Source organism: Pelodiscus sinensis, chromosome 1 (genome assembly GCF_049634645.1).
Source record: "Pelodiscus sinensis isolate JC-2024 chromosome 1, ASM4963464v1, whole genome shotgun sequence".
Classification (NCBI taxonomy): Eukaryota; Metazoa; Chordata; order Testudines; family Trionychidae; genus Pelodiscus; species Pelodiscus sinensis.
The window spans coordinates 189385332-189395202 of NC_134711.1; the positions used below are offsets into that span (position 1 = coordinate 189385332).

At 43.8% G+C, this 9871-nt stretch overlaps 1 long non-coding RNA gene across 2 annotated transcripts; it reads right to left on the reverse strand.

Annotated features, from left to right (window-relative positions):
- Nucleotides 1-3269: 3269 nt before the first annotated feature.
- On the reverse strand, nucleotides 3270-9072 carry LOC142826972 (uncharacterized). Of its 2 annotated transcripts, none has more exons than XR_012901283.1 (3): nucleotides 8996-9072; nucleotides 6892-7003; nucleotides 3270-3340 (listed from the first exon to the last, which is right to left on the reverse strand). It is a non-coding gene; the product is annotated as an uncharacterized LOC142826972 (long non-coding RNA). The 2 variants fall into 2 exon arrangements; XR_012901284.1 differs by having other exon boundaries at nucleotides 3282-3336.
- Nucleotides 9073-9871: the final 799 nt, after the last annotated feature.

Genomic DNA, 9871 nt, shown 5'->3' on the forward strand with positions numbered 1-9871 from the left:
ATTCAATTTGTGATCCACGATAGCCCCCAGATCTTTTCCAGCAGTGCTGCCACCTATCCAGTTAGTTCCCATTTTGTAGTAGTCGTGAGATGTTGCCTTCTTAATTGCAGTACTTTGCACTTGTCTTTATTGAATTGCATCTTGTTACATTCAGACCAATTCTCCAATTTATCAAAGTCATTTGAATTTTAATCCTGTTTTCCAAAGTGCTTGAAATCTTTTCCAGATGGATATCATTTGCACATTGTATAGGCATTCTCTTAACTCTATTGATTTATTAGGAAATAATAAAAAAAAGATTAGAAAAGCAGTAAGAGTCCAGAAGCCTAGTGAGTGGAAAATAATGTGTGGAATTATTGGGTGAAATCAACTGTCATTGGATACTGAAACAAGGAAAGGGTTGCAATGTCTGCTACTGGAGGGCTTTGTTTGCTAGAATCTAGAAACTTTGGATGATGGGCATGGCACTGTCTAACGGAAATTAGCTAGTTCATCTGATTTATCATCTTGAGTTTGCAATATTCAGGACATGGAGTGGGTGGTTTTCAGTTGTACTAAATCTGAAAGCTGATGATCAATACTTCAAGTGCATAATTAGTAGAGCTGACAAAAAACAGACAATTTTACAATGTAAATAAATCCCCTTTTTTGAAGTTAGTAGTTTCAGAAATTCAAAATTTTAAACATTCAAAACTAATTCTATACTAGGTTGAAAAACGGGAGGGGATTTCACACCAAAAAAAATCAGTTTTTCCAGATTTTAACATCAAAATTGCTGAAGTTTCAACATTTAAAACATTTCCAACTGCACTAGTGACAGGAATTTAGTTATTATCACACATGCCTAAAGTTGAAAGGAGAGCTAGGAGCTAATAGAGTGAAATAATGAAAACAGACAATTCTTTCAAAGCAAAATATGAACATTGTCATAAGTGAAGATAGACATCATCCACAGTTAATTAGCAAGATCTTGTGCTCATGTAAAAAAGATGCAGAAGGCTTATTTCTTTAGATCCTTCAAGATCAAATGTGCCATTGACTTGGAAGAACAGAATACTGCTGTGTGAGAGGGTACAGAAAGGGAGAATTTTTTAAATCATCATAATTATTGAAACATAGTCACAATGGTAAGTAATGTTCTTCAACATTATTCCACAGCCATTACCACTACCACCTCACACACTTTTTATGGATTGGAGGATGGGGTAAAAAAAAGCTGAATGCCCCACCTTCCCAATGACGCATAGTAGAACCCTTAGGAAGTCTGTCTATATTTGCATCCAACTACCATAAATATGTTCATATTTGCCTGAATTTGATAATCATCCAGTCTAACTTCCTGCACTGTGCAAGCCACAGAACCTCACCCATCCACTTCTGTAATAGATCCACAACCTCTAGCTGAGATACTAAAATAATCAAATCATGTTTTAAAGACTTCAAGTTACAAAGAATCCACCATTTACACTATTTCAAATTGCAAGCGACCCATGCATATGACCATGCTGCAGAAGAAGGCAACAATTCCCCCCTCCCCCCCACCCCGCCCGCCCCAAACACAGCTCTCTGCCAGTCAGAGGAAAATTCCTTCCCAATCCCAGGCAATCAGTGAGACCCTAAGCAAGTGGGCAAGACCCACTGGCCAGCCACCTGGGAAAGTATTCTCTGTAGTAACTTAGAGCCCTCGCCATCTAGTGTCCCATCACTGGTCATTGGAGGTATTTGCTCCTAAATAGGGGTGTGTGTGTGTGTTTGTTGGGGGGCAATATGCATATGGAGATATTTGCTCCTAAACAGGTGTGTGGGGAGGAGCAATATGTATATCTCATGCAGATTTGTGGGAGGAAATTCGGGGCTATATGGTGACAGGTTAGTAGCAGCCAACCTGACCATGCCTGTCCTCAAGACCCTGCAAATTTCTACTGAAACACATGTGAAAAAGTTAATGCTTGACATTGGATAAGTCTCAGAGATGCCTGGCTGTGACCTCTACTTCACAGTCAAGGCGGAGGGGGAATCCATTGACAGAATGCCTCTCACAGGACCTGGGCTAGCCACGAGAGGAAGATCCACAGGACAGTTTGGTGGGACAAGTCTTCCACAAAGACCATGACATCTGCCTGAAAGATCTGAAGATCTTTGCACACATCGGAACCTCTTTCTCTTCACCCAATCTGCAATTTTAGGGAGGTTAGTGAGAAGGAGCAGGATTTGGGGATTGTAAAATTTTGAGTTTTCAATTTTTCATCCAGAGTCAGGATGAGAAACATTTCAAAAAATCTTGATAATTCTCTCTCAAGATAGGAAAACCATTTTCCTCTATGTGACAGTGCAGGGAGCGAGTAGGGGAGCCTGTTTTCTGATCATATGGAGGCTAACTAAATCCATGGGAAACACAGATTAGGGAAATTATTTGAACAGACTGGTAGGCTGAGTGGGATAAGAACTCAATTAGATGAGCCCAAGACTAATAAAAGAGTCACTGAAAGGAAGTGTGGGTGGGGAGACAGAAAGGAACAGGTCTCCCTAAGACACAAAAGATTCAGAATAGGTTGACTTTGGTTCCCCTCAGGTCCTGCTTAGAGGGCCTTCACCTCAGCAAACACTGTAAACAGGCAGAAGCACAGGGGACTGTGGTAATATTGGTGCAGAGGACTTGAAATAGATGAATAGGTTTTCTTAAGTGTATCTGGAGGATTTTCTGCAGGAAGGAGTATGGGGATGGAGACAGGTCCTATTATATACACACAGAGTCATGTTTGTAAAAAGACGATACTATTAGGATTTTATTCTATAATATTTTAAGAAAGTCTGTGTGGCTCACTGGTCTCTGCTGGTTCTAATAAAGCCTTGGCGTTACAAGATAATAGAAAGTAGAGGGTTAAAAACCTGAAATCTTATCAACATTAGAGCTTGCTTACTTCTGCAACATTATTTCCTGACAAGTTCAGAAAAGTAATGTGCATCTTCAGATGTCCCAATCATTGCCATCTCTCCACCTGTCACAAAACAACACTGTTTTGATGATGTGATATGTCCTGTCACTATGATATGAAGCGTTTCAGGGTATGGAAGGGCCTCTTGGTCCCACAAGCCAAGCAACCCATCTACCGCGGAATTCTGACTGTAGGTGAGGGAAGCTACCATTAACCATGACACTGAACATGGACAGAATGAGAGACCTGATTGTGGCTATAATTTGAAAGACAGAACACTTTTTGATCATTTACTACTGACAAACATCTCAAACACATAACAGTTTTGCTTACAGTTATTCTGTGTGGTGTCTCCCTTCTTTCTTTCTATGAAGCCTCTTCCTTGCTTGGAAATAGTTCTCTGTCTGACAAAGATTAAAAGAGAAAGGATTTAAGCCTCAGAATGTGTCTGCTCACAAGGAGATTGAATTTTATCCAGTTCCTCTTCTGATTTGCCAAAAAAGAAAATCCCAGACCTTAATCTTGGCAACAGTTTCTTGATTTTTGTAATGCTTGCTTCAGCACTTTGTTTCATACACTTTTACTTCTTCTCTTCAGCGTGTGAGGACAAAACACTTCCTTCCCTCTTTCTGATTTTTTGGTTTGGAGTCATAAGATATTGGACACTGACAGGAAGATCATCTTAATTTCCTCAAAATAACCATTCAGAAAATTAGTTGTCTCTTTCCCAACCCTCTCCTGCATCAGATACTGAATCTATGTAGTCTTACATCTTACCATCCCTCAAGGCATACATTGCAGCTTGGATGGTGGTTCAGGTTCTCAAGCCCATCTACCTCTAGGGTCGAAGCTTAGATGGCTCTCCTAAGCCTCTGCTGGAGCCACAATATCCACACAACTATTTTTAGTGACTAGTTTGAGCCCTGGTAGAGGGTGTCTCACTACCTAGACTAGGCAGTTCACTCCTAGCTGCAGTGTAGACATAGCCACAAGCAAAAGAGAAAGCCTTTAGTACAGTGGCTTATCAAAATCCATCTTATGCACAGAGAGTGGCTCCAAAATATCATATGTTAATGTCTAAAGTGTGCACCACTGACCTGCTGTCAGACCTTGGTCAAATTCTGTGAACTGACATTCCAGGGCTGGCCCTACCATGAGGCGAGTTGAGACGGCCACCTCAGGTGGCAGACTGTGTGTGGGGGGGAAAGGGGGAGGAGGCACCACTAGGACCCAGAGTGTAGAAAATTGTGTCTGCTGCTGGTGCATATGTAGGTGGCAGAGCAGTCCCATGAGAGGAGTAGAACAGGAAGAAGGCAGAATTGAGACCTTTCAAAGTTTTGGCCCAAGTGAAGGGGCATGGGAGCGTCATTTGATCTCCCCACATCAGGTGCCAAAATGTTGTGGGCCAGTCCTGTGCCATTCTAACTAGGGGTTTGTACAGTTCCATACTAATGATAGAAAAAATGTAATTCTATAAGTGGGGGAGAGGGAATTCTGTTTATTGCTTCTCTCTGCTGCTTTACAAAACCAAATTAGTTCTTATGAACCATTGCATCTCTTATGGGCACCCCTGCTTGTCAAGGCTTTATCATGTCTAGTACCCTGAAGTAAAACTAAAACATTTAAAAATATAGTCAGGGCCTTAATATGTCACTATACACTTGGTAGCAAGCTATACTTTTGGGGAAGGTGTTCCCACTTCCCCTCTTTATCACCCAGTGGGTAGCAGGCTTTAAAATTAAATCCACGGTACATATTTCCCAGGCTTCTGAGGAACCTGAGGAGGGCACTTCAGGTGAGTTCTCTAACTTTCCCTATTTACAAATGGGGGCAGGCAACGGGCTGCGAGGAGCTATGTGCTCCTCTCTCGGCTACTTGACCTGGGGGCTGCACAACAGCCTGTGCACATGGTGCGCCAGTCCAGAGCACTCAGCTCCATAACACTCTCAGACAGGAATGCCTCAGTCCTTCTCACGAGATTCCTGGAGAGGCTTCCCTTATTCCAGCCTCCGCGGTAAGTTATGTGGTTCCATGACCCCAGACAGCAGTGTAGGGATGTTAGGTATCAGGTAACTGAATAGTTAGGTAATCTCATTAATTCTTATCAGTTACACAACTATTCTGTAGTCTCCAAAGGTGAGGCTGGCAGCCTGGGTGCTCTAGCCCCGTGCCTGGGGAGCACCCTGCCACCTTGTGCTGCTGTCTCTGTATCAGAGGCAGGAGCGTGGGGTCTCAGGTGGGAGCTGATCCTCAAGAGGAGCCAGTTTAAAAACCAGCTCTCCTTGTGGACCAACTGCCTGTCACCCCTCGCTGCTGCCTCTGTTACAGGGGAAGCGGCACAGGGTGGCAGCAGCTACTATCTGCGGGCGGAGGGGGGTGCAAGCTCCCCGTGGACAGAGGTTGTTGTGAGGGGGGAGATGCAATGGAGGAGGCTGTCACAAAGCTGCCTTTGTCTGTGGCGGCCCAGGCTGGCTATGGGCAGAGACCGGTCTGGCAGCAGCCCGCATGTGCAGGGAGTCTGAGCTTCCCATGGACAGAGGCTGCTCCAGCAACGTGATGTGGAGGAAACTGATCTCATGCATGGGAACCTGCCAGGGGGAGGAGAACACCCAGCAGCACTCTCTCTGGCAAGCGTGTCTGCTGCTCACACACATCTCCCCCAACACTGACTCTCCCCTCTTCCAACAGGCAGGGATAGATTTTCTTTCTCTGCAGGATGCTGCCAGTCCAGACCCAGCATATGCGGGACACAGAAGGAAGCTGAGCCTTCCTGTCTCCCTGACTCCCTTCCCCCCCAGGCTGCTGGCCTGGCTGGCACCTTCCCATGCTTGCTTGTTTCTGAGTCATGCATGGAGCAAGCCACCTCCGCACTCTCCCTCCCCTCATGTCTTCCCCTTCAAGGTTCCCCAGGGCCTGTTAGGGCCCCAGAACACAGGGCAGTGGGACCTCTAGTTCAGCTGAAGCCTCCAGACCACCCAGAGGCAGGTGCCACATGATGCGGATTGCTGGACCAAGCAGCCACAGGAAGTATCTGCCCTCCTGGTGCCCTCCCAAGAGTGCTTCCAGGGGCTCTAAGTCTGAGGAAGGCTCTGTTCAAAGTGGATGCGCTATTTTGGATTAATTTGGACTAATTTTGAGGCTTCCCCATAGTGAGGACATGCTAGTTTGAATTTGTTAAATCGGGAGTTAAGTCAATTTTACTAATTTCAAAACCCACAAACATACATACCAATCAAGATCGATGAGAATTGGTTCGCTCACTCTTTCAACATTATAACACTAGTGTCATTTCTGTCATAAGAACTAGTCATCACAAGGTGCTTTTTAAAGAATCCAACACCCTCGCTAGAGAGGAGAAAACTAGTTTGTGTGGCAAGAAACCACACAATTCCTCACCTCAGAGATTCAATATAAAGTGGCATGGAAGTCAAAGAATTGGTAAACATGTCAATGCAAAACTCCTGCAGCTGTACAAGAAACATCACTTCAGGTTAAAACAAAGACCAGCTGTTGTGAAAGCTGGTATTGAAATGAATCTTATAATATGATTGAAGCATAAAAACACATTGGGCAAGTTTGTCAAAGTACCAATTCACTCAAGAGCATATTCTCAGTTAGGTGCTTCGGAGTATTTTACCTTGGTATTATTATCTCTTAGCAACCATAACTGGTTTCTATAAACTTAAAACCACAGAAAACTCAGGAAATACAGAATAATCTTATATGAACAGTCCTCACCCCTCACTTATATGCACACCATCCATTCTCCTAAAGAATAAGCCTACAGGCATTAAGTTGACATATAATTAACTTTAACTCTGCTCTTTATGGAATGCAATGCAAAAAAGTAACGTGCATGTCTCCTGGATAAAAACAATACAAACATATTAAGGTAGAATAGAACAAGAAGGTTACAGGACCCCTTTTTAGAAAGAAAATTGTGGTAAATTCTTACCTTTTGGCACTCATGTTGTACCGCTACAACCAGTGGTGTTTTATTGCCACATGTCTGTCTGGAGGGAGGTTAAAAGAAAATGTAATGGTCCTTAAAGTTACTCCATCGACACCTAAAGAAAGCAAAGCCATCTTATCAGTGTTACCTCTAAGCTGCAAGGCAGCAAAGCTTCACAGATGATTGATCAGCCCTGCCCAGTCAGAGGCTCAGGACTCAGTGCCGGGAACTGACTGACTGGGCAGAGCTGATTAATCCCGTGTAGCTGTGCTACACCTCAGCTTAGAAGGAACACTGCCATCTAGTACCTACAGATTGAGTTCAGGTAGTGGTAGTCAAGTTTCCTGGAACTGCCTTAACCTCTGACCTCCGATTATACTGCCAACACAAATATCCATCTGTGCCATTAGTGATCCATGGCTTTGTGATTTGGACAGCTTTCAACTAGCAATTCATTTGAGACCACCAATAAATGCTACCTACCAAAGCCACCAAACAACCACCAGATGGCTTAACTTTCAGTTTTCTCTAGGATGCTTCATTTATTATGATCTCCACAAGTGCAATTGGGCACATATGGATGACTTGTACAGATTTGATATTCATTTTAATTTTAAAGCTTTAAATTCTGCCATGCATTTTATTTCTAGGCAAATGGTATGACATAAAAAAAAAATCTTATTTCCAGTGCTCTATGTATTGCTTGCTATTTTCTTTGTTTTCCATTTCACTGATATATTTTAATGTAACATATATATCTGTACCTAAGAGGGTCATCTCTGTCAGCTAAGTTCTTCTGGTAGCATAGCCTAAATGTCCCTCGATGGCCTGCAATTTGAAGTGACCTTGGAACTACCTTTTCCTCTGTTCCCCCAAGGCCAGTAAAAATCATAAAATGTTAGCTGTAAGTAACTCTGTATTTCCTTGCTTGTGCTAGTCTCACCGAGATTCTCTTGACATACATTCTTTAACCTTTATATTTTACTATGAAATAAAGGGCCTATTCCCAAACAGCAGCAGCAAAAAAATCCAAGTGTTTCATCAGTGACTCTCCCAATCAGCATAATCACCATTTAATCAGGGTAATAGGCATGTATTTTCAATCCCTGTGACATTGTGCAGATGAAGCTTTTAACGGTTGCAAAGAGTGGCAAGTTTCTTGCTGCTGCCTCCTTGCCTCATGACTGGAATGTTGATGATGCATTCTGTTAAGTATCCTATTTCTCCACTCAACATGGGCATCTTTGTAGTTTGTCACAAATGAAGAGCATCCAACCACCTACATCATTGTTTCAGCATTTTCCTTGGACTCTAGGACAAAAAAGCAATGTTTTTTCTATAAGTTATTTTGTAGGTGTGTGTGTTTGCGCACGCTTCCGTTTCCCCTAGTGTTCATACTATGGCAGCCGTACAGAATGCTGGCCAGTAAAAAGTTGCTTTAGTGACTCAGGCTCATTTCTGCAACTATGTGCAAGTACTAAGCACTGAGAACTTGTCAGCTAGCACTGAAGATGGAATACGCCATTGGATTCATTTGGTGAACCCTGCAGCTATTTTGAGACATCAGGAAATGCAAGCTCTTTAGCACTGTAAAGTAGAGCATCTGAAATTATACATACAGCACAATGTTGAAGATTTTGACGTTTCACTCCCCCAAGCCATCTCTATTTTCACCGGGGATCTCAAAGTGCTTTACAAAGGTCATTAAGTATTAACAAACAGGACAGAGGCATGGAGAGTGTCTTTCCAAAGGTCACACTGTGACTTAGCAGCTACATCAAGAATAGAACTCAGGTGTCTAACTCCCTAGCCTATATTATAACCACTAGATAACACTGCTTCCCTACATAATATTAGTACATAAGCTGTTGTTATTAATAAATAAACAATAACTATAAATAAGTTATTCTGGTTACACCACAGCTGGTTTGGGTGCAGAAAGCCCTAATAATCCTGAAAAGTACTGTACATAGGTGGGTATAAACATCCACTGATTTCAGCGGGGTTCTGTCTGGGTGAAGGTATGCATCATATACAATACATGGCAGGATCCAGGCCATAAATAGATCATGCTGTGCTATTTTTACCATCTCCCTCCCAAACTTACCCTATAAAAAGATAGCAGTTGATTTAGAAACTAGTCAATACTGTGCTCTTCCAACAACAAATCTTGTTACAGCCTTGCTCTGCAGCATGGGGCGTTTGCCCTTTAAGGCTAAAACCCAGCCCTGGCAGAGGGCAGAAAGCAAAGCCCACAGCTGAAGTTGATATTGCCAATTAGGGCCCAGGTATGGTCTGTATACATAAGGGCTCTGGAAGGCAAAGAGGAACAGACTTGCTCTAGCTGGTGAGCAGGAGGGGCCTGGCTGCTAGGGAAGCTGGGGTCTTGCTGGGACAGAGCAGTGCTGGGGAAAAGCAGGTAGGGCTAAGGAGCTCTGGCCTGGCCTCCTCCCAGGCTGCAGGAAAGCAAGGCCTGAGAGTAATAGGAGGAGGGCAGCCAGGTATAGGAAAAGGCATTAGGTCCATACCCCCTTGTCAATGATGAGTGGCCATTTCAGACTTCTGTTTGTCCCTGAGGTAAGAGGCTAGATGAAGACTGTTAGTAGGTCACTGAGGCAAGGTGGCTTAATGGGAATTGGGGGGGCTTCCCCTGGGACAGGAGTACCCCAGAGTGCAGAGACAGATAAACACTGCCTAGAAGGGGGCCAGGAGACACTGGAGTGGGCACTGCCAGAAGGCAGTGTCCTGAAGGAGACACTGTGGTCTGGGAATGACACCAATCTGGAATGGAGAGTGTGGAGTGAGGACATGGGGAGACACCAGCCAATGGGAAGTGCCCTGCAGGCTAACACTCAATTCCTAGGGCTACCAGAAGGAGGCACCAGGGCAGTGAGGGTCCACCCAGTGACATGTGGTGGAGAATGTGGCATGTGTGGTCTCCCCTCCCCAATACAAGGGCACTATTGGATAGACTTGGACCATT